Source organism: Ursus americanus, chromosome 8 (genome assembly GCF_024610735.1).
Source record: "Ursus americanus isolate L20-20 chromosome 8, mUrsAme1.1.p, whole genome shotgun sequence".
NCBI classification, from domain to species: domain Eukaryota; kingdom Metazoa; phylum Chordata; class Mammalia; order Carnivora; family Ursidae; genus Ursus; species Ursus americanus.
In genome coordinates, this window is record NC_142134.1 from 67749007 (window position 1) to 67775281 (window position 26275).

Genomic DNA, 26275 nt, shown 5'->3' on the forward strand with positions numbered 1-26275 from the left:
GATGATCTTACATGGTAAAGGATCTCTGTCCTCGACTCTGACATGGTGTTCTTTAAGGTATCCTGTCATTCTATGTGTGCAAACATGACAATTGTTTTTGCATTGGTTGGTTTATATATCAGTTTTCCCTACTGAATGGTGAGATCTTGTGTTTTATTGATTTTACTCTCACCAGTATCTAGTAGTTACGTAACACATAGTAGAAGGTACTAAATGTTTTACCAAATAAATTATGCTAAGAAAGAAGGAAACAAAGGAAGGGAAGAAGGGAAGAAAGGAAGAAGGAAGGAAGGAAGGAAGGAAGGAAGGAAGGAAGGAAGGAAGGAAAGAATAAATGAAGGCAAGAATGAACAAAGGAAGGAAAAAGGGAGGGTGATCTCCAGCCATCTCACAAATTCTGCTCTAAAATCACATTTATTTCCTACTCCTCTATTATAGTATACCTGGAGTAGGAACATGTTCATTCAGGGAGACTTTTATGGCTGCAGTGAAGTAAAGGGTCAGAGAAATAAGTGGAGCTCAGATTATATAAAGTCTTGTGGGCAACTTTCGGGAGTTTGTCTGACTGAGTGAAATTTGGGACTGTTGCAGAGTTTTGAACAGAGAAGTAATGTGATCTAAATTCCATTTTAAAAGATTTACTCTGCTTGTTTGAAAATAGACTAGAGGAGGGCAAGAATAGAAGCAAGTACACCTGTTAGGATGCTATTGCTGTAATTCAGGCTACAGAAGGTGACATCTCTGATCAGAGTGACAGCAATGGAGTTAGTGAGAGATTGTGACACTCTGGATATGATCTGAAGTTAGAGGTATCAGAGTTCCTGATGGAAGACTCCAGTGTTACTGACTTGAATGACTAGAAGGATGGTGTTCTTATTAATTGAAATGAGAAACCTATGGGTAGAGCAATTAGGAGGGAGGTCAGGAATTCAGTGTAGCACATGTTGATTATGAGATATCTGATAGATATTCATGTGGAGATGTTGAGTAGGCAATTAAATATGAGTCTGGAGTTTCAGAGCTTTATACTACAAATATAAATTGTGAGTCACTGACATACAGAAGGTATTTAAAGCCATGAGGTTAGAAAAGATCAAAAAGGAGCAAGTATATACAAATAAGAGGACTGAGCTCTGAGACACTCTAACAAAATTAGAATAGTGGTCTTTTCCTTCTTAAGTCAAAGTTTTCTCCATCGTTGTTCTGCAAAGGAGGAGCTGGATTTATTAATCAAAATAAGAAAGCAAAGAAGACGTTGTATTCAGGATTGGAATGATTTGGTGCCAAATTCAAGAAGATTATAGATCAGACTGGTGATGGATCTTGTCTGGAATAGCAGCACAACTGTCAAAACAAACTTTGAATAAATGTGACTGCATCAAACACAGGATTTATAAAAGTCTACACTGCAGCCCAACATTCTTCCAGTAAAAACAGGCCTTTGGAGTTCCATCCCCACTACTGGAAATTATCTTGGTGCCACTTACTGTCCACAAGCCAGTAACTCCCATATTAACTTCCTCTTGTTACCATAATAAATTACCACCAACTCCTCTTGCTGCTTTTGTAGGGCTGGTACATCTCAATGGTTGAATTAAACTAGAAAGCAGAAGGCAAGAGGCCCTGAGAGAAGCAGTCTGTAGATGTCAGTTCCCCTCCTTACATGTTCTTATAACAACTATTTCCTTTCTAATACTTCTCATGATTGTAATCTATTTTTATTTTCAGTATTATTAGATTAATAATTCTCTTTTTCTTAGAATTTACACTGCATGATGTCAAAGATTATGCCAGTGTTGCTTCAAATTATATCATCAAATCCTATCGTGGGCTTCACATACTGAAGGTACTCAATAAATAGTTATTAAATATTGGAAGGAAAGAAAAAAATCAATCAATCAATCAATGAACTATTTTGTTTTCTCTCTCATTCAGTTATTCTCACTTCATGCACCATACTGGTACCCACTGGCTTCTGGCACCAGTCTTGTCTCTGTCTTTCTTCCTAAGTCCCTTGTTAAACACTTGGGAAAAAAGTTGACTCCAACTACTTTGACAATTGGTCCATCCTAGGGCAAGATTTCTAACTCCTCTGTCCACTTAGTTCTTGTACACCTTCTAAGCTCTAACCACTTCCTCCTCTTCTCCCTCTCCTACATTGCATCTATAGAAATCAGAAAAACTTTATATGATAACTGATGAATGATGGTAACTGGCAGCAGTTTAAATGATAGTGACTATATGACTTTAACTACTAAGTTCTCATACTTTTCCTTCCTTAGGAATCTGTTTATAACCTTCATTCAAAAGCTCTTTTAGTTTTTCCAGTAGATCTCCTCTAAGGTTCTACTTGGTCCTGCCCCACATTCTCATTCTATTTTAGGGTAGTTCGGTCAACTCTGCATATTTAAATGAATAAATGTTTCATATGAAAAAAGTTATCACTTTTCCTTTTCTTCTTAAAACTTGTAGGAAAAAATAAATTAAAAATCCTGTGACAGACTTGGCACTTTAAGAAAATAATACTTACTGGATCCAAAAATACATTTTCTAAAATTTGAAATAGAATGTTTTTTTCATGATAAAGTCAATAACAATGGGATCTCATTACACAAGCCAGAAAGCACAGTTCTGAATTAAGTGTCTTGACATTCACTAAATGCCAGCATGTTGAAATTTTGAAGAGACCACTAAGGAAAACTTTCTACTCAGCCTAAGTATAGCCAATTAGTACCGATAACAATAGATTTATCGTTTGGTGTTTGGTGACTTCCTTAGAAAAGGTGTAAACATGTAGGGATTTCTTTGGAAATATATGCAGATGAAATGTATGCTTTAAAAATCCTACCGTAAACTCTAGTATTCTGGCAGGCATCATCAGATATTTTAGTTGTCAGAAATGACTATAAATACTATTCAACGTTTGCCATTTTTCCAAGAATAAAATGACTTAACAAAGCATGGTATTAAATATATTCAGTGTTTCATTCATGGTTCAGAAGGAACTTCAGTATCTTCCCCAATTCTTATGTCAGCTTCATTGATGTTAAGCGCCTTGAACCAGAGAATGCGTTAGAGAGGAATCTGTCGGTGAGTGATGGCTAATACCAACTGACGTTTGAAGTCTAATTCTACCAGTTAGTGGAGTTAGGATGGAAAAAGATTGACTTATTTGTTTTTAAACCATATTCAATTGAAAAAAAATGTAGATACGATTTATCAGTAAAATAAATTTCATCAATAACATAAATGAATTAAAAGTGGATAACAGAAATCATGACATAACCACATTGCTAGTGATGTTTAACTTGATTACTTTAATATTTTAACTTTACCTTAAGAATTGTCAGATTTTCAAACAGGCTACATCATTTCACGTTCCACCGGTGGGGCTTAAGGTTTCCATTCTCTCTGCATCCTCACCAGCCCTTGTTCTTATTTGTCCTTTTGATTACAGCAACATGGGTGGGTGTGAAGCAGCATCTCACAGTGATTTTCATTTGCATTTCCCTGGTGGCTGAAAGTTGTTGAGCATCTTTTCATGTGCATATCAGTCATTTGCATATCTTCTTTGAAAAAATGTCTATTCGGATCCTCTGCCCATTTTTAAATTGGATTATTTATCTTTTGATTATGGAGTTGTTGGAATTGTTTGTTTTCCTATGCTAGATACAAGTCCCTTATCAGATAGATGATTCACTGCCAGGAATGGCCAGCACTCCCTGTACCCGCGGGAGTGAAATTTTACTCCAAATTTTGCCGTGAAAGAGAGAAGGCAAGGGGGTCAACTCTCAGAGGCGAAGACCCTTTGCTCTTCTTTGTTCCCGCTTTTATTGGTCTTTCGAGATAATCACAAATCCTTATCACTGTTTCTCAAGCACATGATGTTGACAAGGGATCTTACTGAAAACTGGGAGGATGTTTACAGGAAAGATACAATATGCTAATTTGGGCGTACTCTGTGAGTTCTGCTAAACATAGCCTAAGGGACAATGCCTACAACTCTAAGATCACAGAGCGGACGTTTGGGCTAGGAAAGCTTCCGGAAGGCAACTCCCTGCAGCATTTCAAAGGCAGAGTGGTCACATAGGCCTCAGGCCTCATAGGCCTGGTCATTCCAAAGGCCTATGTCCTTTTCTGAAACCTTCCCTGCTCTCGGCGGCCACCACCATGTTACATTTTAGCAAGTCAGGTAGTACGGCTGATTTCAGGCTCTACATTAACCCCAACAATTTACAAAAATTTTCTCCCAGTCTGTGAGTCATCTTCTTACTTTCTACTAGTACACTTTTCATTTTGGTTGTAGTACTTTTCAACTCAAGCATTTTCATTTGATTCTTTTTAAAAAATAAGTTCTATATCTTTACTGATATTTTCTATTTGATGAGATGTTGTCATCATAACTTACTTCTATAAGCATGATTTCTTTAAGTCTTTGAACATTTTTATAATGACTGAAGTCCTAACCTTTGTTTTAGTCTTTTCTTTCTTCAGGCACTCATTTTCTTTTTTTTTTTTTTAAAGATTTTATTTATTTATTCGACAGAGATAGAGACAGCCAGCGAGAGAGGGAACACAAGCAGGGGGAGTGGGAGAGGAAGAAGCAGGCTCATAGCGGAGGAGCCTGATGTGGGGCTCGATCCCATAATGCCGGGATCACGCCCTGAGCCGAAGGCAGACACTTAACCGCTGTGCCACCCAGGCGCCCCCCAGGCACTCATTTTCTTATCCACATTTTAGGTGTAAATACAGGGTAAGAAAATTCTGGGTTAACAGGATAAGACACATTAAATAAGGGTCAGAGTCATTGAGACCCAGTAATTCATAATTTTTAAGGAAAAAAATTAAAAAATAAACTCTAGAATTGATTTGTGATAATTTTAGTAGGAATTAGAGGAATACCTTAAAATTTTGTTTATTGTATTTTTGTACATATACTATTTTGATATACTTCAAAAAAAAAAAAAGAAAAGAAAAGAAAAAGTACTCAACTTGTCTTGTTCAGATGATCCAATTCCAGGTTTAAATTCCTATGTATTTTCATCTCAGGCTAGGGTATACTCAAATCAGTGCAAAGCTACCACTTTTATCTAGTCAAAATAGTCAAAATTGTTTTGAAAATCCTTTAAGTAATAACCTAACCACCCCTCCATTCCCATATTATAGGGCTTTGATATTCTGCACCAACAGATTTTTTAATAGCCTCAGATGAAGTGGTTGGGTTTGTCTGGGGCTATGAATATGAAAAACGGGTTTGAGTTTGTTTATTTTTGAGATGCTTGTGCAGGTTGAATGTTTATAGGCTTAGGTGCACCTATGATCCAGTTTCACCAAGTATGACGTTATGCTTCATTCTCCAGTGTCCGAGATGCCATGAGGAAATGTGGAGTGACTGAAAGAGTTGTAAGACCAATTAAGTTATGTTAAGCCTCTTAAATATATTTAAAAGCTTTAGACAGTCTTTTCCATAGTGATTCCTCATTCCTGACAGACTCAAATGATTCACTTTTCAGGACGGCAAGGTGGTAACCCTTCCTCTCAGCTCCTCTTTGGCTTTGCTACTCCATCATAGAAGTCATTTCATTCATTTTTTAAAGTTGGCTGCCTTCACACAATCTTTTCATAACCATCTGGAGGGCTGAACCATGATAATAGTTTTCAGTTACCTTCTAGACTTGGTAATGAAAAATAACGTAATAAAGTTTGAAAAGTGCTTTATGTTCTTAGATACCAGATACTGAAGTAATCTTTTTTAAAAAACAAGCTCAACATTTGCTGCAACATGGACGGCACTGGAGGAGATAATGCTAAGTGAAACAAGTCAAGCAGAGAAAGACAATTATCATGTGGTTTCTCTCATCTATGGAACATAAGAACTAGGAAGATCGGTAGGAGAAGAAAGGGATAAAGAAAGCGGGGGTAATCAGAAGGGGGAATGAAGCATGAGAGACTATGGACTCTGAGAAACAAACTGAGGGCTTCAGAGGGGAGGGGTGGGGGAATGGGATAGGCTGGTGATAGGTAGTAAGGAGGGCACGTATTGCATGGTGCACTGGGTGTTATACACAACTAATGAATCATCGAACTTTACATCAGAAACCAGGGATGTACTGTATGGTGACTAACATAATATAATAAAAAAACATTAAAAAAAAAAGAATAAAATGATTAAAAAAAAAAAAAGCAAGCTCATGGACCTTAAGGATGATGGAATGGCAATACTATCAAGCATCCAGAGGAAAAGAACTTCTCTGTGCACTCCGAAGACTGTGTCCTCTTCGGGTGGGTAAATCATGAAGAGTTGGGCAAATCCGGGGTGCAGAGGTATTTACCTACCTACAAACAGAAGAGAGAGTATCATCCCAAACATGCTGAGTTTCAGATTGAGTGTTTCTGTTGAAAAAAGTCCTTTTGAAAAAAGGCACATCCCTTGCTATTTTGTTGGTGGCCTAAGAACCAGCCTGAGATAATGGTAGGAGGGACCAATGGCTATTGGATGAATGTGAGCATTTCTAGAGGACAGAACTCCAGAGGCACTTGTATCTCCTGCAGCTAATTCAGAGACTATGATAGAAAATGTGTCCTTTTGAGAGTAGCAAGGAAGTAGCAGCAGCACATTTGTGTCTGTGGTCTGAACTTCCATGCTTGCTAACTCAAAAGCCTGTAAGAAATCAATATTGTACATGTGTGATGCAACCACGTGCTAGGGGGAAGGGGACCTCTGGAAAACTACAGATGTGTGCTCTATTTCAAAGCTTTTCTATTCTGTTTTTTAAAACACTCTAAGGAAATAACACACATCTACAGGCCAAGTTTGTCTCTTAGCTACCAGTTTCTGGAACTCTGGGCGTAGCTTAAATAAATATACCAGACTCAGGATCATAGAACTGTCATAACATAAACATGAAGCTACACAATCTGACTTTTTAAACTTCTTTCTCTTTCCTTTTCAAGTTTATCATATAATTCTACTTCCTATAATATTGGATGATATAACTCCCGCAAAATTTATTGTTAAATAAATTAATGGACAATGATTCTAGTAAACTGGGGGAGGGGGACTTGTAATGAGAAAAAACTCTAAAGATTGACTTATATGTATCAGTGACACTATATATGTAATCATATTTAATTTGAACAAAACTATATGGTAGATATTATCATTTTTTATTTTATAGGCTGAGGCTCAGAGGAGTCTAGTGACTATTTCAGGGTTATTGGCTATTTGTATGGGCAAAACCACATTCCCCCAAAATTCATATATCGCAGTTGTAACTCTCAGTATCTTAGAATGTGACTGTATCTGGGGATAAAGGTGATTAAATTAAAATGAACCCTAATCCAATATGATTGGTATCCTTATAAATAGAGGAGATTAGGACACAGACACACATAGAGGGAAGATGATGTGAAGATGCAAGGAGAAGATGGCCATCTACAAGCCAAGGAGAGAGAGGATTCAGGTGAAGCCAACCTTGCTGACACCTTAATCTGGACTTCTAGCTTCCAGATCTGTGAGAAAATAAACTTCTGTCATTTAACATCAGGGTACTTTTTTTTTTATGAGAGCCCTAGCAAACTCACACAGTAGTAATTTATAAATTTAACTCAATATTGTCTGAATTTAGAATTAATCATACCCCCAAACTCCCACAAACAAATTCAGCTTGAAATACCTCTGACATTTATGTAGCTCTCATTAATACCCCCTGTATTAGTATAGACTTTCCCAGAAGTAGATCTCAAGACAATGTTAATTGTGCTAGAATTTTATTAAGAGAAATGCCTGTGAAAGAACACAGGGAGAGAAAAGCTGGGAGAGCCATCAAACTGTGATGCAGGTCTGACCCCAAGTGAAGGAGACAGGGAAGGAAAGTTGGAGGAAGCCATCTAGAGTTCTTTGCAGTGTTAAGTATGGTTCAGCGATCCTTAGGGAAATCCTGGAACCAAAGTTATCTGTAAAAGAGTCCCATGTCTCTGGGGTATAAACCTACCTTAGTACCCCCTACGAGTTCAGTCTTGGCTGAAAAAGTCTGTGCAAGGTGTAGACTTGGGGCAAACATGCAAAAGAGTATAGCCACTATGACCCTAGCTCTACCCAGAATTCAGAAACTGGTAGCCGAGAGGCAAACTTGGCCTGTAGATGTGTGTTGTTTCCCTAGAAGGTTTTAAAAATCAGTCAACTACCTCCTTGTATTGGAGGTCTATAAGATGCATTCCCATGGACACTGTAAAGAAATAATATTCTAATTGTTAAAGGAAAAATATTCAATGATCTTTGTTAAATCACAGTAAAGCACACTTTATTCTCAGGGGGCCATGGCAGTAGGGGTAAGGACCACTGCAATGGGATTTTGCAGTAGGGGAGAAAGATGGGACTCAACTCTGAATGGGCAAGTGGAAATTTATAGCCAAGTTGCGGTCTGGTGATCAGTGGACAGAAAACTACAAAGTGGAAACATCAACGGGAAGAGGGGATTTTGGCTAAACCAACCTAACAGGATTCTTGATGAAGACAGGCCAGGGTGATCAGACATCATCAGAGGGATAGTGGAAGATGAGGAACCCAATTGGGTACAGAGAGTGAACAGATAAGGAGGATGGGAGATTCTGGCTAAACCAACTGAGCAGAATTCTTGCTAAAATTGGAGAATACAGACATAAACACAGAATTTCAAAAGTCCAGGCCTGGTTGAAAATTTTAGGGGAGACTGAATAGAATTTGACCAAGAGGAGAATCTTTGTTGATACCTCATCCCCAAATTCCTTAACCTTATGAAATGGCTTTGACTTTAAAGAGTATGTTATATGTGTCATCTCTGAAGCATCAGGTATAGTCAGTCATCAGATAGTTGCTGAGTATGTGAAGAGTGCTTGACCACCATTATGGAGCTAAGGAACATAAAACGACAAGAAAGAAGGTCATTGCTCTCAAGGAGTCTACAAACTTGCCGAGTAAGCAAAGTTGTGCCTGGAGAATAATTTAAGAAAACAATAAATCACACAATTAAGACTGATTTCCCGAAGCATGATTTACATGCCACATAGTACAGGAAGATGACTTTGGGTGATAGATAGATGAGTTTTTATTTTAATAGCTAGTTTTTTAACATAATAGAAAAAAACAAAGAAACAGCACATCAAAACTGTCATTAGTTGATGATATAGCTTAGGCTAAAGATGAACTTAATTGCACATTAGGACAATTGGTCCTTGGATAGAGCAAACATTACACAGATGTTATGAGACTCATTAAAGTTTGGAAAACATTGACATGATGGATTGTATATTGAGATGTAATTCTTCTATGATTCATTAAATAATAGAATCAATGGCAAAAAGAAAGAAAACTGACTGTTATTGAATTTCTAATGGAAATTAGACCTCTGGAAGGTAACATTTTGGCTACTATGTCAAAATTAGCATTTTATTTTTTTTTAAGTTCAAAAACTAAATAAGCTTTAAGATTCCTTCCATCTTGATATTTCAGGTGTTTGGGTTTTTTTTGTTTGTTTGTTTGCTTATTTTTAAATAGCTGCTTTCTCCTGAGCTCATTCCCTCAGTATTTACTGAGAGTTTATTGCATGCTGGATGTTATGTTCAAAAATACATGATATAAAAGACTCAGTCCTTTCCCCTCCAAAAATCTCTCTATCTTATGAGATATCTTATGAGATATCTTATCTAGTCAAAACTAGATAATCACAATACAGTGCATTTAGGATAAAGGATATAAGCAGAACGTTACTGGTCAATGAAACTGAGCCCTTCATCCAGTTCTTGAGGGAGCTGCATGGGGAGGTAGTCAGGTGTCAGGTTCATACAGACAGGGTGTATGGTGCAGATGAAGGCTGTATGGGTGATTGCAGAGCTGCTGGTGTCCAAGGTGTGAAACAGGAAGTTGCGTGTAATTATTTTTTAATTGTTTATGTTATATATAAAATTTACCATTTTTACATTTAAGTGTAAAATTTAGTGGCAGTAAGTACATTCACATTGTTGTGCAGCCATCACCGTAACCCCTCTCTGGAATATTTTTATCATATTAAACAGAAAATCTATGCCCGTTAAATAATGATTCCCCATTGGCCCTTTCCGGTGTTCACTGGTAACGACTCTTCTTTCTATCTCCATGAACTTCCCTGTTCTAGCTACCGCAAATAAGTGGAATCATACAGTATTTGACCTTTTGTGTCAAACATTTCACTTAGTGGCGTGTTTTCAGGGCTGTACCATGTACCAAAATTCCGTTTCCTTTTACATCTGAATAATATTCCTTTATAGGTATATTATACTGCATTTTGCTTATCCATTCATCTGTTGATTGACAGTTGGATTGTTCCTACATTTTGCTTATTATAAATAACTTCTGCAAAAACTAGTCTTTCGAGTCTCAGTTTTGAGTTTCTAAAAGAATAGCTAGGTCATATGATAATTCTATGTTTAACTTCTTGAGGAACCATCATATTGTCTTCCACGGCAGCTACACCATTTTGTGCTCCTATCAGCAATGCTGTGTTTCAGCTTCTCCACATCCTCACCATTTTGTGATTTTCCTTTTTTTTTTAATAATGGCCATCCTAATGGGTATGAAGTAATATCTTCATATATTCAGTATCAGATATCAGTATTATCTTCATCGTGGCTTCAATTTGTGTTTCTCTAATGAATGGCATATGATTTTGAACACTACTCTTTAAGTGATATGGAGATAGTGATTGATTATAATCATTACTTTCCTGGGTTTCAGAGGTAAGAGTATATCTGCATTTTAAAAGATAACCCTGGCTGCAGTATGGATGTTGGAGATAAGGAGAGGACTGGGTCATGAAGAAGAAGAGGAAGGCCAATTCAGTAGTCCATGAGAGAGAGTTAGAAGAAATGAGACCATTCAATCAATAGTGTGTTGGTCATGTGAGCAGCACTTGACAGATTAGACACAATGGGCTTTGAGGCAAAATGAAAAGTCAAGACACCTTCTAAAATTTTAGTATGGTTTACATGGGGTGTGTGGTGCCCCTACAGGAGAAAGAGGTTTCTGATGTGAAGATAAGACCTGACTATGTTGCATTTGAGATATCTGATATCTGTAAGATACTCAGGCCCAAAAGGTAGAAGTAGTTATATAATTTTGAAGGTCCAAAGTCTGGACCAGAGATAAAGATGTAGTTGTCATCCAAAAAGAGTTATGATTGGAAGAAGAAGCATGGGTGAGATCACATACGGAGCAAGATGGCAAAGGGTGAATTCCCAGGAATAGCAGCATTTTTATAAGTTGGGAAGATAAGAAGGGATTCTTGAAGAATTCAGAGAAGTAAAGGGGCGTTGAGAAGATCACTGTCCCATGGAAGCTGACGAAGGAGTTTTAAGTTCATAATTTTATTGTACTAAATATACCAAGGATTTCTAGAAATATTAAACCTGATCCTAAAACAAAATCTAACTGTAACCTAAACTAGAACCTAAGACTCTGTCCACTGAGCCACATACTGTATTTCTGCTTAAGTTTTAAACTCAAATTCCAATTTCAGGTGCAGGATAGCCACTGATATCCACTACAATAGCCTAACTGATGTTCTTCTACGTGACACAAATCCTGCCTGGCGGGGTTACCTCTGGAGTAAAAGGAATAGAACATCCTCTATGAGGCCAAGTTTGAAAGTACTGAAGTGCTCTACTGTTTCAAGTGCTGCTATAACCTCCATCATAATTCATTCTGAGCCCCATTTCCAGGCTTCTTTTCAGCTACTGAGTGGGACTGGAAAGAGCTAGTCAACCCCTTGCCTGGCGTGTGGGAGTGAGTGGGTCACTGAGGGGAATGTAGTCCTGGAGAACCATCATCAACATCAAGCTGCACCCTTTGTGTTCAATATGTGCCCAGTATCCTTGATAGCCCTTTATCTGGCTTCTGGTTCCCACTCTCCCTTCCTGAAAGCTCTGACCTCTTCTCTTAATACCACAATGTCCTTTTCCCCAGGGCTGGATTTGACACTAGTGCCTGTCACATCATCTCAGATTGGCCTCCTTGTAGTCCTGTTGATGCTGAAATAGGTACATATCAGAATCCCACCGCTGCATCTTTGCTACCTCCTCTGTTAACACCTTCATTATTGGCTCTAGCCCAATTAGTTTACCTTCCTACCTTGGATTCACTAAAAGACTACAAGCACCCATCTTTTGCCCACTTTTTATTCTGATCTCCCTATTGAGAATTTCCTCTGTGCTCATTACCCTGGACCATGATATTCTACCTTCAAATTCTTGTAATTTTCAGCATTAGGGGGAGTCGCATCTTTGAATTAAAGCATTATGTTCTAAGCTAAATGTGTTACCTAGAAGAGCTAGCATATTAACATCATGGCATGTATCAAATAATGTGGTCATTACCCCATCACCAGTAAGATCTTGAGGGATACAGGACAGATATCTTTTCAAAGACTGATCTATTTTCAATCTGGAAGGCAGGCATAATTTAGGCCAACTTCCTTTGTGGTACATGAAGCCCTACTTTATAACCCTAATCTGGTTTCCAGGCCCTAGTTGAGTATTTTCTATGACATGGAATGCTGAACACATAAGGCACATATGTATTTGGAGAGTCTGGTGGTTAGATTCTCTATGCTGAACCCCAGACCATTCTTTTCTTCCTAGAAGAGCTTAGACTAAATTATAGTCAACAAATATTTATTGAGCGTCTATTATATGCTAGGCACAATGCCAGGTGCTGGGCACACCAAGAGCCACAAGGCTTGACCTCTGCCCTCTATGATGAGTCCATGTCCTACTAAATGTTAGAACGATGGGTAGAAGCAGTTTGTGACACGCTCCTTCAGTTGTGTCACAGTTGCTTCCCTTACAAATTAGCTTAGCACATTCTTATCATGCTTCTGTTTGATTATCCTTCTCTTCCTTTCTGAAAGACTCCAAACATCAAAATTATTTTGAGACCAGTTTGGGCTTTTTTTCATGATGAACTAGTTTCGAGATAATTCACCCAGCTTGTCTCAATTATACCACAGAAGCTAAGTGATGAAATTAGATCCTGAAAGGAATAAACAGGAGCATTGAGTACACCCAAAAAAACATCTGTTGAATCTGGGGATAGTGGGAAAGTAAGGGAATTTTTCAAATGCACTATGGAAATAGGATTTTAGTGGAATTGGTTATTGTTCTCTAAGGCCAAAGTTGGGAGAGTTATCTCTACAGCCAATAGCAAAAAAGTCTTCATTTTTGTTGGCTTAGAGATAAAATGAGAAAGAGCTTTTCTTTATAAATGTGTTTTTCTATTTGGAAACTAAGAAGTAGAAGCACTCAGTAGGCACATATGTGCCCAGAGATCTGGTTACCATGAACATTTTCTATACGTCTAAATCATAAATCATCATTTATAGTGCAGAAGCAGGTGCAAAATAAGCATGCAAAGCTGTTATGATGATAGGTGCTATTTTTTTCAAAGTTGGCTATGAATAATACAATACACAAGAAGATGGAAAAGTACTGAGGGAAATAATAACATTGTCCAAGTATCTGAGACCCTTAAAAGACTTTCAGAACAATGACAACTTGAGAATGGTTATCCTCATGACTCAGTGATCAGAAGACATTTCAGAAACAAGAATTGTATGAAATCTGGAGTCAGTCACATAGAGTGCAAACAAATCTCCAGCAATGCAACTGGGAAGTGACTATGATAGAAGCAGCCCTGCCAAAGTTAATGAGGAAGATTCATGATATTGGGTTAGTGTGTATTTCACAAGAGGCAAAGAGGCCAATTATTTCCTGTTTTTGTTTGTGTATTTGTTTTTGAGTGACTGCATTATCCTCCCCCCCTTTTGCTGGCCTTAATTATATTCAAAATTATTGTTCATCTTTTGCCCAAGTATTCCCTTAGTAAGCATATGTCTCTCCTACAATATCTTATCTTTAGTAGAATAAATAACGTATACGTGCAGGTTATGTTACGTAAAACTTAGATCTTGGGATGGGATGTTCCAACCCAAAGTGATTTTTGAAACTGTATTGTCTTATCAGTCATTGACCTGATACCATCAAATTAACTAATATCAACTGAAACTGGTCTTATTTCAAATAAAAACTCAAGTGTACCAAGACAAAAAAAACTGAAAAAAATTATAGCTTAAGCTTTCAAATGTATCTTTTCCTACAAATTGTTCATCTTAATCTACATGGTTAGCATCTATGCTATTATTGCTTAAAATCAGTTGGAAAATATCTATCTTGTAATTGGTCTCAAAACAAGTTTTGCAAACGTGGTAGTGAAGACATACGCATCACTCTATAGTCTTTCCCAGTTTTGTTCCAAAGCAGAATTCCCTGGTGTGACCACTTAACTTGATCGCCAATCTTGTCTCCGTGCAGTTTTGTTACTTTCAAGAATCAAATCCATGGTGTAAAGGTCAGGGATTTTCTTGGCAGCAGATATTCAAAAAAACGTGCCACAGACTCTGCAGGCATGTCTCATGGGGAATTCAAAAGGCATTCGAGCCTCAGTAGCACCATTAAACCAAGTGTGTGGGCACCCCAAGGGACTTCTTGGGAGGGCATCGTATTTCACTTAGATATATAAATTCTGTTTTTAATTTTTTCCAGCTTTATTGGGATATAATTGGTATACGAAACACTGCACATAATTAATGTATACAATCTGGTGAGTTGGGACCTTCGTATACACTCAAGTTAACATCCTCACAATCAAGGTAATGAACATAGCCATCATCACCTCCAAGAGTTCCTTCTTTCCCCTTCGTTGCTATTGCTCTTGGTTTTAATTTTAGAATAAAACACATGACTTTATAGTCACATCTTGTAATCTTTCAGTGAACAGGAGGGGGAAAAAAAATAAGTGTGGACGTAAGAAGGAATCAGAGAAAATGCCTGGTGTGTTTTCAGGGCTGTTGGTGATGGTGGTTTGTGTCTCCTATGGTTTCTAATACCTTCCAGATCCTCTGTACTTAATAAGTGACAGAGACATGTCTTAAGAAGCAGTAGGTGTGTGACTGTAATTGCCCCTCTGAGACAAAATCTACAGTTGGTATATGTTCCTTTCTTCCTAGGGAGCCAGAGATGAGCCCTGAAATGGTGTCTGTCAAGGACATCAAAGATGATTGTTACACTTGAAAGGAGACCTCAATATTTATTAATCTTGGGGAGGCAGTGGGGTGAAATGCAGTGGTTTCCAAACAGGTCCTGAGTCAGAATCCCCCATGGGTGTTTTTTAAAATGTAGTGGAGGTGACCCTATCGTCAGTCTGGCTGAATCTTTATAATGGGGGGGTCAGTCCTAAATATTGGTGTGATTTAAAGGTCCCTGCAAGTGACACTAACACATCCAATCCTCAGACTAGTCTATGTAGCCACCTGAAGGCAGAGAAAAGTGACCTAGGTGAGGGTCCCTTGGCCACTGTTTCCTAACTGTATGACGATGCACAAGTTGATTAACTTCTCTGAATCTCATTTCTAAAATGCGAGTCCACATGGCTACCCCATAATGTTGTTGTTAAGATTTAAACTACAGGTGGGATGTATCTGGTGCATAGGAGGCTCTCAAAAGAATTCCTGTTTCCTCTTCTTTCAATACTGTCCCTTTCCCCTGGTCAGTATGTGTTATTAACTGAATGTTTGTATCCCCCTAAAATTCATATGTTGAAGCCCTAAGCCCCAGTGTGATGGTGGTATTTGGCGATGGAGCCTTTGAAGGTAATTAGGATTAGGTTAGTGATGGGATTAGTGACCTTAAAAGAAAGCGGAGGAAGATCTCTCTCTCTTTCTGTGAGTATACACCAAGGAGAGGCCATGCCAGGAAACAGTGACAGTAGCCATCTGCAAGCCAGGAAGAGAGCTCTCACCAGGAACCAAATCTGCCAGCCCCTTGCTCTTGGACTTCCCAGCCACCTGTGAGAAATAAATCTGCTTTGTTTAAGCCACCCAATTCAGTCTATGGTATTTTAGCCTGGACAGACTAAGACATAGGCAAAAGACTTAAAATTGCGTAGACATTCAGGACAGGTCAGTGGAAACGGCACAGCGAACATAATTTTTTTTTTCCTGAAAAAAGGCCTTGTATGAGCATCTTTGCCGAGCATGTGCCCGCAGAAGCTCAGAATGGGCAGCCCATCTAAGCCCCAGAGAAGAGGCTGAGCCAGTGAATTGCAGCTGCCTTTGGCAGAACATGGACTCAGATGCCCCAGGAACTTGGAAATAGGGGAAAAAATAATGCCTTCTGAGAACGAAGGTAAATTAAAATACATTATAATAGATATGGGGGAGAAAACCAAGAGATGGTAATTAAATGCATCATAGAGGAATTTAGAATGACCAAATATTCCATCATGGAGCTCTGGACTGATCTCGATGGGAGAGGCTGGAAGTGATTGTAATTCTCTACATGGAAACTTAAGCAAACATGCCCTGGCTAGATTTAAATCATGGAGGGAGGAAAGATCGGGTCAACCATTAATACAGAAAAAGAAAGAGAGTCACAAGGGTCAGTAAAAATTGGAAGAATTTAGTTTCATAATGCTTTCATTCCTGGTGGAAGCTCTGAACCCAGAGTTTGTTAGAACTAGTCCTCATGGCCATCCAAACGCACCCTGAAATTTTATTCACGCATGATTCATTCCTTGAACAATATTTGTTGAGTACCCACCTATGCCATCCAGTGAGCCAGGGGTTGTGTATACGTATCATGGAGCCCACTGCTTATGTTGATGATACGTGTAATAGAGTGTGTGTATTTGCCTTTTTCATGAAATTGCACACCTTTAATCAGATTTTCAAATGGCTAAGAACCACAGACCAATGGGCAAATTAGCTCACTCTGTTTGGTTATTATAATCCAGGAAATGTCTGCTTCTTTGTTATTTGTGGAAGGTTTTTTTTGTTTTTTGTTTTTTTTCCCCTAGTGCACTAGTTACATGGTTTGCAAAATGCACAAGGCAGAGGGAGAAATCCTGAAATCCCGATCTGTGGAGGAGAGGGAGAGGGATGTATAAATCTGAGAGCAAAGGTGCTTGGAGTTAAATTATTTAAATATTTCTCCCAAAGAAATATCCAGAGATTAGCACCGTGTAGTTTTCTAAAAGGAAAATAGCCATATGAAGTTGCAAGTATTCTGACTCATAAGTATTACTGATTTTGTAAACAAAAGGTTTATTTTTAACAAAGACATTTTATAGCATAGTGCAGCTCTTTGGCAAGCAGGATAGACAGCCTCATTTCAGGCAGAAACACTGATAAGGCTCCATGGTATGGACACCCCAAATTGTCACTCTCCGAATGAAAAACCGACTAGAAAACAGAGCACGGTAAAGGGTGAGATTTGGGGGAGGGGGGTGGCGGGGGAGGACAGGGTGGTCGCAAACTTTGGGACGTGAAGGCAGTTCTACTTTGGATTCTTTAACAAAACAGCACTTGCGTGACTGGATTTGATCTTCTTCTTCTTCTTCTTTTTTTTTTTTTTTACTTAGTGCTAGAGCAATCAACAGTTTTCTCTACTCCCATCCTGCCTGCAGGCCTCAATCCTGAGCAGCACTGCTTGGTGCAAACATTTTGGCAGTTCCCATATATCGTAGGCTTAAGCGGGTTTTTAATCATCCCAGACAGGGGGGACATGTTATTTCAAACTAGGAGCAGGCTATGAAATGGGAGACTCATTAGGAACAAAAACAGATGAGCTCCAATTAAACTAACTGTTCTCCGGCAAACCCCTGGGTGTCTTGGAGGGTGACTTTGTTTAAGTAAGGTTTACAGAACAAACAAGCGTGCTTCAGGTGTCATTATGGAAAAGCAAGTCAAGGCACGACTCACAACTGCTTTCGCAGTCAGATTACTTCTCATTTACTGTCGCTTGGGACTGTTCAAGATCAGGGCCTCCCTTTGGCACCACTGTTTTCTTCTGAGATAATTACTGAGGAGTGTTCGGGGCACCATTAAGTTCAGATCTCTCCATTAGACTTCAGAGCCTGATTGCATAATGATTACATTTCTTTCACTTGCTTTACTTCTAAAATGACTTTTTGTTTTTTTTTTAAACCTGGGACATGGACACTGTCGGTCTGAAGACAAGTCCTTCCCAGTTCCTCCTCCTTTTTCTGGATGACTTCCTCCTGTACCAGTTGTACACCATGTGAGTCTTCAGAACTTCGTTTCCCTGGTGATCTGTCTGGAAGGTGGGACCCTCAACACTGGTTGCCCACTGGATTCACCTTCAGAGCTTGGAAAACCACCAGTGTCTAAACTCTACTCCTAGACCTTCTGATTTTAATTGCTCAGGCATTTTTTAAAAATTATTTATATTTATCATAAATGCCTCTAGTTGTTCCAAAGAACAGCCGGAGCTGAGAACCACTGACTTAAACAGTGTACCTTCCACCTCATTCATCAAGAGAGCTTGGAAAGCCAGACACGCACTGCCAGGAAATTCACTTGGAGCCTTTTCAGGGACATTGTCCTTGAAAACAGAACTTCTTTCAAAGCCTTGCCAAGCTAAATCGTTTCCAGGTGCCGCATTTTGTTGAACTCTCCCCTGTGACTCCCCCTTCTGAGGCCTGTGTTGTGAGCTCAGTTGTGACAGAGTACTCAGATGTGATCTGCGTTCCTTCATGCCTCCGTGCAGTTTTACGTGCTGTCCTCTGCCAGGCACGGCTCAAACCCAGCCTCTCCCTGCCCGTGACCTGGGCAAAATCCAGCTTCTCTCTCAAGACCTCCCTCCCTGGCACACTCATTCTACCCACAGCAAACCTCCATTCTTCCATGCTGCCGTAGAATCCTGAACACCTGTCCATCTAGCTCAGGATAGATACCGTCATTTATCGTTTGACGTATCTGTTTCCCCCATTAGATCATGGGCCTTTGGAAGGGATACACGGAAGGCTTACACTAGGGAGTGTGTGATTTGAACGTTGGTCAAGAGCAAGTTTTTTCCTGTCTTGGGGCCTTTATGGCGGCTGCATCGTGTAGTATGTGTTGTCGCCGTAACTAAGGTAGGAGGAAAGTCCAATGTCACCTCCTGGAAAATACCTGTGAGAAACAACTGCTCAGTCTGTCTCTATCACCTTGCCCTATTTTATTTTCTTTGTGGCATTTATTCCACATCGAAATTTCCTTTACCTACTTCTTTACTTTAGTGTCCATCTCTCTCCTCTGGAATGCAAGTGTCTTGAGGGCAACGGCTCCCCTAGCTTATCTACTATTACACGCCAAGACTTAGAATAGGGTCTACATTGATACAGCAGATGGTAAATAAATATTTGTTCTTGACCAGCTTTCTTTTTTTTTTTTTAATGATTTTTTATTATATTATGTTAGTCACCATACAGTACATCCCTGGTTTCTGATGTAAAGTTCGATGATTCATTAGTTGTGTATAACACCCAGTGCACCATGCAATACGTGCCCTCCTTACTACCCATCACCGGTCTATCCCATTCCCCCACCCCCTCCCCTCTGAGGCCCTCAGTCTGACCAGCTTTCAAAATCAGATAGACCTGGGTTGAAATCCTGGCTGCATTATTTCCGGTTTATGTTCCTGGGCAAGATAGGTAACCTCTCTATACCTCAATCTCCCCCATTCTAAGGATCTCTATGGCTGTCCTGTTGATATAACCACTTCCAAGGATAAAAAACCACTATATTCAATGAGCAGGTCAACCAAAAATTGCCTGCAAATTCCAATAAGATGTCAGGAGATATAGCATGTTTTAGAGTCATACTAATTCATAATAATCATTTGCAATAATTGGATAATACTTCCCTGGCAGGGCCACAGCTGTGATTAAATAAGAAGTTATTGGATGCACCTGGGAAGGACCTGCACTGTCTTTTGCACTGTGTCCAAAGCTGCTTTACATTCAAACCATGCAAGAGTGCGGGCCACCAGCACCCTCAAATCTGATTACTCCATTTTTAAAATAAAGTTGTGTCAAACTTTCTTCACAGTGAAATTCATCAAACTTGCCGCCATTGTTTAGCATAATTTGGGAACCTGTTTGGTTTGAGCTCTCAAGCAAGTTAGATATTGAAAAATAAATTATACATATATATACGTATATACACATATATATACACATTTGTTTACACATGCATACATACACATACTATGTCTTAAGGAAGTTTATTTATTAAATAAATATTAAATATGAATTCTCTAACCATCTATACATGCATTAGTCAGAGCTGAAACCATTAAAGCCTTCTATGATTAGGCCCTTTGCTATTTATTCTAAAAGTACTTCAATCAAGATGAGGGAAAGTGGGAAGGGCCCAAGGATTGCAAGTTACTTTTTTCTGTCACACCTGTATTGCCAGAGTATAACATTCTCCTGGTTATTCGAGAGATATGCAGTGTGCTTGCCAAATCAGAGGAAGCATGTGGCTGGCTTTGCCTTTGTGTGAGGCATTCTGTGTGACCAGATGGGTGTCAGAAGAAACTTGTTAAGTCTTTCCAGACTCGGGACCTGTGTTAGCATTATAATGTGGGAATCCTTGGTGTTTTGCAAGGACCCTCTAGCTGTAATATAGAATTAACTCCCATAAGATTAACACATTTGATATGCAAAGACCTATACTTCTGTTATTCATGTGAATTGAGATTTCTTTAAGCCAGAGCCAAATGACCCCGTTGATCCCTCCATTTTCAGAAATGCCTGATCAGTTGTCCGATCTCTCTCTAACTTCTTTGTCTCTCTTGGCTCTTTAATATGTTTATATGATATACGCTCAAGTCACTGTGACCCTGCCCATGCCACCCTCTTGTTTTGGGCAGCCTCATACTTTGTCATGGTTTTAGCTACGGGCCAGATGTGTTGACTGTCTTCAGGATGCCTCTGCTGTGATGATCCAGTGACACAGGGACCTCAGTGCTGGGTTTATGATTTCCGCATGGCCAAATGTATTCCTCCTTGCCCTCCCTACCTCATCACCATCCATCAGTTACCCAAGCTGAAAATCCAGGAGTCACCCATACACCCTCTCCTTTCTTATTTAATCAATCACTATCTCGTGGTCATTTTACTTCTCAAAAAAATCTTTGGACCCTTCCCTCTCTATTGCTAGTAGAATTGACCTTGCGTAGGCTCTACTTTCTTCTGCCTGAAGTATTATGAGTATAACCAGTTTCATTATCTTTAGTCTTGGATTCCCCTCCCTCCCTCCTTTCTTCACCCCTTAAATTGATGTTCCATAGTCCACACCGTAGCCAGAGGGAGCTAAGATACAAATCTGACAATGTCAGTCTCTGGCGTAAATTCTTCAGTAGGCCTTCATCAATTTCAAATGCCCTAGAATGACATATCCAGCCCTCTGTGACCTGGCCACTCCATCTCTCTCCAGCCTCCCTTCCTGATGCATCCTGATTCGCACTTTAAAATTTTTAGTAGTACGAAATTTTCGAATAGTTCCACAAACAGAGCCCTTGATTCCAGAACCCTGTAACTTTGCTTCGGCTGCTGCCTTTGTCCAGGATTGTCATCCAAACTTTATTAGCTTGAATAACCTCAGTACCACTTAGGAGTCTCTTGTACCACAGGTTTATCTTTCTTGAGAACCTCTCCTGAACATGTGTAGATTTGTGCCTACGCTATACAAAGGAATATCCATTTGATTTAGTAACCACATCAGCAATAGTACCAATTCAGGTGGGCAGTTAGATGCAGTCTGGTCAGATCCCTGCCACCAACCAGCTATGTGATCTTGAACAAACCACTTGCTGCTCTGGTTCTAAATTCCTTTTGCTTATAATGACCTTTTTAAGCTCGAAGCTTTTCAGTGTTCTCTGCACCTTCCATTTTCTGCATCTTCTCACCAGGGACAAAGCTTCGCAGAGTTGTCAATAAATCAGCAGTTTAGTACAACTACAAACCTTGTTTATTGATCACTCTTAGGTAAAGTGGCTTTTATATGAAGTCAATATATGTGTTAAATATATTCAAAGTAATTGCTTTTATATACTTAAACAAATTGTCCAGTCTGCCTAGCCCCATCTTGTGGTCTGCAGTGGTTTTTTTGGTTTTCCTTCAACTGCTGAAAGATCCCAGTTCGGGAAAAGAGAGACCTTGGCAGAAGGGAAGGAGCGTGGCTTTTCAAAATCAGATCTGGATTCAAATCATTTATTTATTTTTATTTTTTTGGTAACCTTGAGGAAGTCATATGACCACTTTAGTTTTCTTTAGTACCAAAATCACAATAATTACTGCCAGAGGACATATTTCAAACAAACATCAGACTCCAGAGAAAGTGTGTGGCACGCAGGAGGCACGAAGATATTGCTGTTATTTTTGTTATGATGATGGTTGTGATTCTTGTCATCATACTAGCTAGACTAGAGAAGACAAGGCAAGTATTGATAAGCAAATCTCCAAATCTCCTAGTATGTGGGTGTTGTTTATATTAGCACCAACCAGCCACAACTAGCTCCAGTATTTCTTACTTTCTTTCTTTCTTTTTATTTAAATTCAATGAACATATAATGTATTATTGGTTTCAGAGGCAGAGGTCAGTGATTCATCAGTCTTAAGGTGCTCTAATATTACCTTAAGAAGTAATTCAAGGATATTAGTTCGCCTCCTTTACAGATAAGGAGAAAGAAAGCCAAAGTGGCTAAATGACTTCGCTCAAAATAACTATCAAGTGTTGCTGCAGGGACCTGAACGCCATTCTCCGGGCCAAAGGCTAAGCCCTTCCTTTTAGTTTATGCTTCTCAAACTTCAGCGAGCATCCCCATCACCAGAGCCTGGGCAACACGGATTGCTGCATCTCGCCCCAGAAATTCTGATTCAGTAGACCTGTGGTGGGCTAGAAATTTTGCATTGCTAACAAGCTCCCAGGAATTGCTGTGGCTGTCCTTTGAGGAGCATTGCAATGGACAACTCTGTTTTGAATTGGCCAGGAGGAGTTCTTGGCTTTCTTAAACACCTCGCTCTCAGGAAGTGGCAAAGAGAGAAAGTGAGGCCATATGTCTTGATGAGTCCCTACCAGGTTTTGTATGGGGTACAGGAGGCTGGGCTGCTCTGCCACTCTTGCCTCTTCCTACCGCACTCGTAGACACGGAGCATTAGGTTTCCGAAAAACATGCTCCCCAGATTTATTTTATGAAAATTACAGTTTGTTTTGGCTGACATGTTTATAGTCATATTTGGAGTCTGCAGATGCCCGTTGAAATCCGTGGTGTCTGAGAGGAGAAATCGGCTCTGGCGCTCATGTCTTACTTCTGTGCAGTGGAAAATCTTACAGCTTTTGTACTTTGGTGGTGGGAGAAAATACAAGACCAAATGCTATCTGGAAAGCTGATACATGGAATGCAGGGAGGAAGTAAACATTGCCGCCTATTTATTTCCTCTGAGAAGAGGGAAACAGATTATATTCCCAAAGTTCATTTGTTAAGCTGGCAGTTGAACACTCCTGGCTCCTATCTCCATAGAAACAATCAGGATCTTTTGGCTGCCTTCTGCGTTACAAAAGGTTTTAATGAACTTACCTGGAAACCAAATTACCATTCGTGAGAATAATTTCTAAGGAAAAATGCCGTCTGCTATGTGGTGAGAAGGAAAGAGTGGTTCAGAGAACAAAAAAGGAGCATTTCTTGGAGAAAGGGGTTTTGTGGTACATGAGGTTCAAACTCAGAGCCAACAAATTCTGTGCAAAGAACGAAAGTACTTGAAACCCCTCTCACGTCCCTTATCTGCTGAGAGCAGATAGCACACACCTCACAGAGTCCTCACCAAAGTAAACAGGATCAGGTACGGGAAGGCTCTCTACTACCGTATCTTAAACAAAGTAGGCACTCAATAAATTACTGCTTCTGAAGGAGCATGCTTCTCTGGCTTCTGTTTCTTCACTGCCATGTTTTTTTTTCCCCTTCAGTGGTTCTGTGGTTTTTACCCACACAACTGTGGTCGCCGAGGACATAGGAAGCAGAGGGAGAGATGGGGCTTCAAATCCCACCTTCCTCAATCATGCAGAACAATTCCCCTCGCCCTGATCAAATCCAGAATTCTATACCTGAATCTATTTTGGTACTCAAAAAGACAAACAAATAGATGAAATAAATTCTCCATTTCAGGATTCACCTGCCTTGAAAGGCAGATTACTGACTGCTTTTTTATTACTCAAATATTTTTTGAACTTTTGTTACTTGTTACATTTTCAGTGTCTGTCTAAGCAATTTATGAAATAATTTCCTAGTGTTTTTTTTCTCCTGGGGGAAATCTGGATTTTTTTTTCTCTACCTACATTTTTGTGACATTTAAATACGAAATATTTAAGGGTGATGTATTACATCTATTTGTATTAATTAAGGGGAAATGTGTGTGTGTGTGTGTGTGTGTGTGTGTGTGTACTTTGAATGAATGTTTATTGCTTTGGGTAGATATTTCAGGAATCATTCATCAACTCATTATCTAGCACCAAGTACATGTCAAGTGTGTCCTCATTGCTGGGGACTGTGAATGAAATGGACAATAATCCTGTCTAATGGCATTTAGAGTCTAGTGGGGAAAACCACATAGATTAAAAAAAAAATACAGAGTCTCTATGATGGTGGTAATTGCCAAGAAGAATAAAAGAGTTTAGAAGAAGTGAGGGGAAATTCAGGGTGAAAAATGCAGTTTTGAATAAGGCAGCCTTTAGAGGTGGCTAAGGTGATAATGGAATAGTAAGCTGATATTGTCAAGGGAGTAAGTCACGTAGCAATCTGGGTGAGGCCCTGAGGCAGAAACATGCTTAGGATGACCAAAGCACACTAAGGAGATCAGTGTTGCTGTGGGGAATAAGGGGGAAGCAGCAGTGAGAGCTGAGATCAGAAAGTTATCATGAAAGATTCATGATTTTGCATGGGTCCTTACTTTTCACTTTTAGAAAAATGAGAGCTATTGGAAGATTTAAAAGGTTTACTCTGGAGTGCCTGGGTGGCTTAGTTGGTTAAGCGCCCCACTCTTGATTTCAGCTCAGGTCTTCATCTCAGGGTCATGAGATCAAGCCCCACATATGGGTCCATGCTCAATGGGGGATCTCCTTCTCTCCTTCTCCATCTCCCTCTGCCCCTCCCCTTGCTCACATGCGCTCTTACTCTCTTGCTCTCCCCTCCTTCTCTCAAAACAAACAAATAAATAAATCTTTAAAATGATAAAAAAATAAAAGGTTTGCTCTGGCTACTTTTTCTATAGAATGGAACACTGGAAGGTAAAGGCACAAGATGGGAGATGACCTGGAAGATAAAAATCAGAAAGGAGAGAGGATGGTGGCTTGGATCAGGGGATGGCAGGGAGGTGCTGAAAATTCGTCCCATTCTGGATGGTCTTTAGTGGATTTCTAATGATTAGTATGGTAACGGAAGAGCTTCCTACTTGGCATTGCAGGGATAGATAGCATATACCTACCTGGAGAATTCACCTTCCTGAGACAGGTGGAGTTGGAGAGAGTCCACTCAGCAAAAGTATCTGATTTTAAATGGGCACGAACAAATGTTCACATGCCACTTATTCTCAGTTCTCTTTATCTCCACTCCCTGAAAATCATGGAGCATTCCGAAGGTGGAGATGGATGCTCTGGGAAGATTAAGTTGCTTCTATTAGCAAATTTCAAGTTGTGATGTGCAGGCCTTGTTTCTACCTTAGCTCCAACTAGTGTATCGTACAGTCACTCAGCTTTATGCTTCTTATTTCAAACCTGCATGCACCAGTGTATTCGTCCTTTACAATAGGACTGACTTTGCCACTAATCCCGACTTTCAACTAGAGAGGGTAAATGTTTTTCTTCTTTTCTGGAAACTTGCCCATCCAGGACTCTTCCCCTCTCGAGCTCTCATGGTTAATTCAGTTCTCGGTGTCTGGAGATTCCGTCACCTCTGTTTTTCTCACATCCATCCACATTCCTAATTCATTTTTTCACTTGGAACAGCCTCTTAATTAGTCTCTTTGCCTGTTGTTTAGCCACACTCACTTCCCAGTTAGTTCGGTACAGAACAACCCCAGTGATCTTTCTAAAGTACGAATGTGATGATGTTTGGCCTCTGCTTACGATCTTTCATTGGTCCCCGAGGGCTTTCAAGATAAAAAAGCAAATCCCTTTAGCATGCTTAAAGAGTGCTTGTGATCTGGTCCCACTTACTTTAGCAGACTTATGTCTTGAAAGACAATTTTTCCCCCATCCAATCTATGTAACTCTGTGTGGTCCCTGTCTGAGCAAGCCCACTCAGGGCACGGAGTTCTTGCCCATGTCTGAAACGTTGCAACTACTCTTCTGTCTACCAGTAATGCATTTTC